This window comes from Syngnathus leptorhynchus, unplaced genomic scaffold, assembly GCF_054491065.1.
Source record: "Syngnathus leptorhynchus isolate UIUO unplaced genomic scaffold, UIUO_Slep HiC_scaffold_271, whole genome shotgun sequence".
In the NCBI taxonomy this organism is placed as follows: Eukaryota; Metazoa; Chordata; class Actinopteri; order Syngnathiformes; family Syngnathidae; genus Syngnathus; species Syngnathus leptorhynchus.
The window spans coordinates 72501-80876 of record NW_028232238.1 but is presented as its reverse complement, the minus strand read 5'-3'; positions in this window follow the sequence as shown (position 1 = coordinate 80876).

The following is an 8376-nucleotide window of genomic DNA, read 5'->3' as shown; positions in this document are numbered from 1 at the left end:
CCCGGGTCGAACCCGGAAGACGAAAAACGCCGGTCTCCGCCCGGAGCTCATGACAAACGAAAAATTTTCTAAGTGCCAACGGCACTAGCGAGCGAATGTGTCCGCTCGGCGCTGGTTCCCGGGTCGGACCCGGAAGACGAAAAACGCCGGTCTCCGCCCGGAGCTCATGACAAACGAAAAATTTTCTAAGTGCCAACGGCACTAGCGAGCGAATGTGTCCGCTCGGCGCTGGTTCCCGGGTCGAACCCGGAAGACGAAAAACGCCGGTCCTCGCCTGGAGGTCCCAGCAAAATCGGCGAAAAAACGACTAAGTGTCAACTTTCGAAAAAACGGCTAAGTGTCGACTTTCGAAAAAACGGCTAAGTGTCAACTTTCGAAAAAACGGCTAAGTGTCGCCTTTCGAAAAAACGACTAAGTGTCGCCTCTCTGAAAAAACGACTAAGTGCCCACGGCTCTGCGGGGCTTGTGAGTCCGCCCCGCGCCGGTTCGGCGGTCGGCCTCAAAAAGCGAAAAATCAGCCTCTTTCCCTGGAGCTCACCAAAAATTTGTCGAAATTTTTCTAAGTTCTCCTCGAGGTACCAGGGGGTGAGGTACCCGGGCTAAGGTGCAGTACCTTTTTTGGTCTTCAGGTGCGCCAGAGTACAATGAAATGGTCCCAGTAGTCAGTGTACTCATCGACTTTCCCCCCGTTTTCCAAAGCACCTCGTTTACGAGTATGGAGGAGATGGTGCTGGTCTCCCCACGGCGTCGGACACGCCGTCCTCGACAGCACAAGGTCGGATAGAAGACCTGGAAAGCGCCGTGGCACGCGCTGGAGGTGGGCACTGTGGCGAAAAAACGACTAAGTGTCAACTTTCGAAAAAACGACTAAGTGTCAACTTTCGAAAAAACGGCTAAGTGTCAACTTTCGAAAAAACGACTAAGTGTCACCTCTCTGAAAAAATGGCAAAGTGTCGCCTCTCTGAAAATGTTCTAAGTGCCCACGGCTCTGCGGGCTCGTGCATCCGAGCCGCGCCGGTTCTGCAACCGGCCTAGAATGACGAAAAATAACGGTCTCCTCCTGGAGCTCACAGCCAATTGTGGCGAAAAAGTGGCAAAGTGCCCACGGCTCTGCGGGCTCGTGCATCCGACCCGCGCCGGTTCTGCAGCCGGCCTCGAATGACGAAAAATGACGGTCTCCTCCTGGAGCTCACAGCCAACTTGGCAAAAAGTTTCTAAGTGCCCACGGCCCTGCCGAGCTTTGGCGTCCGCCCAGCGTCGGTTCCGCAGTCGGCCTCGAATGACGAAAAATAACGGTCTCCTCCTGGAGCTCACAGCCAACTTGGCAAAAAGTTTCTAAGTGCCCACGGCCCTGCCGAGCTTTGGCGTCCGCCCAGCGCCGGTTCCGCAGTCGGCCTCGAATGACGAAAAATAACGGTCTCCTCCTGGAGCTCACAGCCAACTTGGCAAAAAGTTTCTAAGTGCCCACGGCCCTGCCGAGCTTTGGCGTCCGCCCAGCGCCGGTTCCGCAGTCGGCCTCGAATGACGAAAAATAACGGTCTCCTCCTGGAGCTCACAGCCAACTTGGCAAAAAGTTTCTAAGTGCCCACGGCCCTGCCGAGCTTTGGCGTCCGCCCAGCGCCGGTTCCGCAGTCGGCCTCGAATGACGAAAAATAACGGTCTCCTCCTGGAGCTCACAGCCAACTTGGCAAAAAGTTTCTAAGTGCCCACGGCCCTGCCGAGCTTTGGCGTCCGCCCAGCGCCGGTTCCGCAGTCGGCCTCGAATGACGAAAAATAACGGTCTCCTCCTGGAGCTCACAGCCAACTTGGCAAAAAGTTTCTAAGTGCCCACGGCCCTGCCGAGCTTTGGCGTCCGCCCAGCGCCGGTTCCGCAGTCGGCCTCGAATGACGAAAAATAACGGTCTCCTCCTGGAGCTCACAGCCAACTTGGCAAAAAGTTTCTAAGTGCCCACGGCCCTGCCGAGCTTTGGCGTCCGCCCAGCGCCGGTTCCGCAGTCGGCCTCGAATGACGAAAAATAACGGTCTCCTCCTGGAGCTCACAGCCAACTTGGCAAAAAGTTTCTAAGTGCCCACGGCCCTGCCGAGCTTTGGCGTCCGCCCAGCGCCGGTTCCGCAGTCGGCCTCGAATGACGAAAAATAACGGTCTCCTCCTGGAGCTCACAGCCAACTTGGCAAAAAGTTTCTAAGTGCCCACGGCCCTGCCGAGCTTTGGCGTCCGCCCAGCGCCGGTTCCGCAGTCGGCCTCGAATGACGAAAAATAACGGTCTCCTCCTGGAGCTCACAGCCAACTTGGCAAAAAGTTTCTAAGTGCCCACGGCCCTGCCGAGCTTTGGCGTCCGCCCAGCGCCGGTTCCGCAGTCGGCCTCGAATGACGAAAAATAACGGTCTCCTCCTGGAGCTCACAGCCAACTTGGCAAAAAGTTTCTAAGTGCCCACGGCCCTGCCGAGCTTTGGCGTCCGCCCAGCGCCGGTTCCGCAGTCGGCCTCGAATGACGAAAAATAACGGTCTCCTCCTGGAGCTCACAGCCAACTTGGCAAAAAGTTTCTAAGTGCCCACGGCCCTGCCGAGCTTTGGCGTCCGCCCAGCGCCGGTTCCGCAGTCGGCCTCGAATGACGAAAAATAACGGTCTCCTCCTGGAGCTCACAGCCAACTTGGCAAAAAGTTTCTAAGTGTCACATCTCTGAAAAAACGGCTAAGTGTCGACTTTCGAAAAAACGGCAAAGTGTCACATCTCTGAAAAAACGGCTAAGTGTCGACTTTCGAAAAAACGGCTAAGTGTCAACTTTCGAAAAAACGGCTAAGTGTCGCCTCTCTGAAAAAACGGCAAAGTGTCAACTTTCGAAAAAACGACAGAGTGTCGCCTCTCTGAAAAAACGACTAAGTGTCGACTCTGAGAAAATGGCAAAGTGCCCACGGCTCTGCGGGCTCGTGCATCCGACCCGCGCCGGTTCCCCAGCCGGCCTGAAATAAGGCAAAACCAGCCTCTCCGCCTGGAGCTCAGAGCCAACTTGGCGAATATTTTCTAAGTGCCCACGGCTCTGCGTGGCTACGGCGTCTGCCCAGCGCCGGTTCCTGGGTCGAACCCCGAGGACGAGGAATGCCGGTCTCCGCCTGGAGGTCCCAGCTTAATCGGCGAAAATTTTCTAAGTGCCCACGGCTCTGCCGGGCTCGTGCATCCGACCCGCGCCGGTTCCCCAGCCGGCCTGAAATAAGGCAAAACCAGGCTCTCCCCCTGGAGCTCAGAGCCAATTGTGGCGAAAAAACGACTAAGTGTCAACTTTCGAAAAAACGACTAAGTGTCAACTTTCCAAAAAAACGGCTAAGTGTCGACTTTCGAAAAAACGGCTAAGTGTCAACTTTCGAAAAAACGACTAAGTGTCGCCTCTGAAAAAACGACTAAGTGTCGCCTCTCTGAAAAAACGACTAAGTGCCCACGGCTCTGGGGGGCTTGTGAGTCCGCCCCGCGCCGGTTCGGCGGTCGGCCTCAAAAAGCGAAAAATCAGCCTCTCTCCCTGGAGCTCACCAAAAATTTGTCGAAATTTTTCTAAGTTCTCCTCGAGGTACCAGGGGGTGAGGTACCCGGGCTAAGGTGCAGTACCTTTTTTGGTCTTCAGGTGCGCCAGAGTACAATGAAATGGTCCCAGTAGTCAGTGTACTCATCGACTTTCCCCCCGTTTTCCAAAGCACCCCGTTTACGAGTATGGAGGAGATGGTGCTGGTCTCCCCACGGCGTCGGACACGCCGTCCTCGACAGCACAAGGTCGGATAGAAGACCTGAAAAGCGCCGTGGCACGCGCTGGAGGTGTCACTGTGGCGAAAAAGTGACTAAGTGTCAACTTTCGAAAAAACGGCTAAGTGTCAACTTTCGAAAAAACGGCTAAGTGTCAACTTTCGAAAAAACGGCTAAGTGTCAACTTTCGAAAAAACGGCTAAGTGTCGCCTCTCTGAAAAAACGGCAAAGTGTCAACTTTCGAAAAAACGACTAAGTGTCAACTTTCGAAAAAACGACTAAGTGTCACCTCTCTGAAAAAATGGCAAAGTGTCAACTGCGAATGTGGTGGTGCATGGAAGGAAGTGGAGGACGGCCGCCTCCTTAAACACAGGCCGAAGAGGAGCGTCAGGGCCGGCTCCTTAAACACGGACCGAGTGTCGCCCTTAACACAGACCAAGCGGAGGACGGCCGCCTCCCTAAATACAGGCCGAACCGGAGCGCGAGGGCCGCTCCTTAAACACGGACCGAGTGTCGCCCTTAACACAGACCAAGGGGAGGACGGCCGCCTCCTTAAACACAGGCCGGAGAGGAGCGTCAGGGCCAGGCTCCTCAAACATGGACCGAGTGTCGCCCTTAACACAGACCAAGGGGAGGACGGCCGCCTCCTTAAACACAGGCCGGAGAGGAGCGTCAGGGCCAGGCTCCTCAAACATGGACCGAGTGTCGCCCTTAACACAGACCAAGGGGAGGACGGCCGCCTCCTTAAACACAGGCCGGAGAGGAGCGTCAGGGCCAGGCTCCTCAAACATGGACCGAGTGTCGCCCTTAACACAGACCAAGGGGAGGACGGCCGCCTCCTTAAACACAGGCCGGAGAGGAGCGTCAGGGCCAGGCTCCTCAAACATGGACCGAGTGTCGCCCTTAACACGGACCAAGGGGAGGACGGCCGCCTCCTTAAACACAGGCCGGAGAGGAGCGTCAGGGCCAGGCTCCTCAAACATGGACCGAGTGTCGCCCTTAACACGGACCAAGGGGAGGACGGCCGCCTCCTTAAACACAGGCCGGAGAGGAGCGTCAGGGCCAGGCTCCTCAAACATGGACCGAGTGTCGCCCTTAAAACAGACCAAGGGGAGGACGGCCGCCTCCTTAAACACAGGCCGGAGAGGAGCGTCAGGGCCAGGCTCCTCAAACATGGACCGAGTGTCGCCCTTAACACGGACCAAGGGGAGGACGGCCGCCTCCTTAAACACAGGCCGGAGAGGAGCGTCAGGGCCAGGCTCCTCAAACATGGACCGAGTGTCGCCCTTAACACGGACCAAGGGGAGGACGGCCGCCTCCTTAAACACAGGCCGGAGAGGAGCGTCAGGGCCAGGCTCCTCAAACATGGACCGAGTGTCGCCCTTAACACGGACCAAGGGGAGGACGGCCGCCTCCTTAAACACAGGCCGGAGAGGAGCGTCAGGGCCAGGCTCCTCAAACATGGACCGAGTGTCGCCCTTAAAACAGACCAAGGGGAGGACGGCCGCCTCCTTAAACACAGGCCGGAGAGGAGCGTCAGGGCCAGGCTCCTCAAACATGGACCGAGTGTCGCCCTTAACACGGACCAAGGGGAGGACGGCCGCCTCCTTAAACACAGGCCGGAGAGGAGCGTCAGGGCCAGGCTCCTCAAACATGGACCGAGTGTCGCCCTTAACACGGACCAAGGGGAGGACGGCCGCCTCCTTAAACACAGGCCGGAGAGGAGCGTCAGGGCCAGGCTCCTCAAACATGGACAGAGTGTCGCCCTTAACACAGACCAAGCGGAGGACGGCCGCCTCCCTAAATACAGGCCGAACCGGAGCGCGAGTGTCGCTCCTTAAACACGGACCGAGTGGAGGACGGCCGCCTCCTTAAACACAGGCCGAACAAAATGACACAAAGTGTCAACTGCGAATGTTGTCCATCCAAGGAAGGAGCGTGATGCCCGGCCGGCTCCTTAAACACAGGCCGAGAGTCGCCCCGGACGGTCCGCCTCGCGGCGCCCGTCTGCTCGGATAAAATGACACAAAGTGTCAACTACGAATGTTGTCCATCCAAGGAGGGAGCGTGATGCCCGGCCGGCTCCGAAAACACAGGCCGAGAGTCGCCCCGGACGGTCCGCCTCGCGGCGCCCGTCTGCTCGGATAAAATGACACAAAGTGTCAACTGCGAATGTTGTCCATCCAAGGAAGGAGCGTGATGCCCGGCCGGCTCCTTAAACACAGGCCGAGAGTCGCCCCGGACGGTCCGCCTCGCGGCGCCCGCCCGCTCGGATAAAATGACACAAAGTGTCAACTACGAATGTTGTCCATCCAAGGAGGGAGCTTGAGGCCCGGCCGGCTCCTTAAACACAGGCCGAGAGTCGCCCCGGACGGTCCGCCTCGCGGCGCCCGTCTGCTCGGATAAAATGACACAAAGTGTCAACTGCGAATGTTGTCCATCCAAGGAAGGAGCGTGATGCCCGGCCGGCTCCTTAAACACAGGCCGAGAGTCGCCCCGGACGGTCCGCCTCGCGGCGCCCGTCTGCTCGGATAAAATGACACAAAGTGTCAACTGCGAATGTTGTCCATCCAAGGAAGGAGCGTGATGCCCGGCCGGCTCCTTAAACACAGGCCGAGAGTCGCCCCGGACGGTCCGCCTCGCGGCGCCCGCCCGCTCGGATAAAATGACACAAAGTGTCAACTACGAATGTTGTCCATCCAAGGAAGGAGCGTGATGCCCGGCCGGCTCCTTAAACACAGGCCGAGAGTCGCCCCGGACGGTCCGCCTCGCGGCGCCCGTCTGCTCGGATAAAATGACACAAAGTGTCAACTACGAATGTTGTCCATCCAAGGAGGGAGCGTGAGGCCCGGCCGGCTCCGAAAACACAGGCCGAGAGTCGCCCCGGACGGTCCGCCTCTCGAGGCGCCCGCCCGCTCGGATAAAATGACACAAAGTGTCAACTACGAATGTTGTCCATCCAAGGAGGGAGCGTGATGCCCGGCCGGCTCCGAAAACACAGGCCGAGAGTCGCCCCGGACGGTCCGCCTCGCGGCGCCCGCCCGCTCGGATAAAATGACACAAAGTGTCAACTACGAATGTTGTCCATCCAAGGAGGGAGCGTGAGGCCCGGCCGGCTCCGAAAACACAGGCCGAGAGTCGCCCCGGACGGTCCGCCTCTCGAGGCGCCCGCCCGCTCGGATAAAATGACACAAAGTGTCAACTACGAATGTTGTCCATCCAAGGAGGGAGCGTGATGCCCGGCCGGCTCCGAAAACACAGGCCGAGAGTCGCCCCGGACGGTCCGCCTCGCGGCGCCCGCCCGCTCGGATAAAATGACACAAAGTGTCAACTACGAATGTTGTCCATCCAAGGAGGGAGCGTGAGGCCCGGCCGGCTCCGAAAACACAGGCCGAGAGTCGCCCCGGACGGTCCGCCTCGCGGCGCCCGCCCGCTCGGATAAAATGACACAAAGTGTCAACTACGAATGTTGTCCATCCAAGGAGGGAGCGTGAGGCCCGGCCGGCTCCGAAAACACAGGCCGAGAGTCGCCCCGGACGGTCCGCCTCTCGAGGCGCCCGCCCGCTCGGATAAAATGACACAAAGTGTCAACTACGAATGTTGTCCATCCAAGGAGGGAGCGTGATGCCCGGCCGGCTCCGAAAACACAGGCCGAGATTCGACCCCGGACGGGCCGTCTTCTCCCGGCGCCCGCCCGCGTACGCCCCCCATCCCCGGTCGCCCGTCTGCTCCCGGCGGGCCTCCGAGTACCCCCTCACCCAACTGACCGACTGGCACTCATGACCCGCCTTGGTAGGGCCTCCATCGGCCTCGGCTCGTCCGACGTCGGGTGGACGGTTCCTACCCACTGCGGGTCGCACTCTAGCGCCCCGGCCGCCGCGTGAGCGTGCGCTCCCCGCGCCGCCCCGCAGGCCCCGGCGCGACCGTACTGCGGCGAGACCGAGACGACCCGGTTTGGCATCCATCCCACCTAGCCACGATCCACGGAGGCCGAGCGAGCGGCTGAGTGTCGGGCGCCGCGCGTGCGAGCGTCCGCCGGCCGCGCCGGTCCTTCCGCGAATGTCGTTTCTCAAACCCTCCGGCTTGATAGCGGCGGCACCACGGGAAGCCGTCCACACACACACCGTCCGACCTCTATCCGAAAAGCCTTCCCGACCAACCGCGGTCGCGGGGGCGTCTGTCGCTCCGCATCGGGGGGGCGTATGGCTTCCGCGCTACGCGCTGCGGGCTCGGGGGGGCCGCAACGGCTGAGTCTGACTCGGCCGGGGCGCAGCTTCCCTCCCGGCAGTCAGCAATAGTGCCGATCGCGCCTGCCACCAGCCCCCTCCCCGACGGGTTCGTCGGCGCCGGCTGGCCGCCGTCCGCCTTCGTTCCCCGAGGGTTCCCAACCAGCGCCGATCCAACTCCGCATCCTGGCCGCACGCAGTGCGTGCCTCGCGCGGGTAAGTCGCCGGCGCAGCGCCGCAGCTCCCGACCCCCGCGTACGGGAATAGTTGAGGGCCTCAGCGGGCCGCACCGACCGAGTCCGACTCGGGCCGGGGCGCAGATTCCCGCTTGGGTGACCGAACGTTCTCTGCTCGGGCCGGAGGGCCGACGCCCGTCCCCCCCCGTCGTCCCCCACGGACCGCCTCCGAGGCCACTTCGC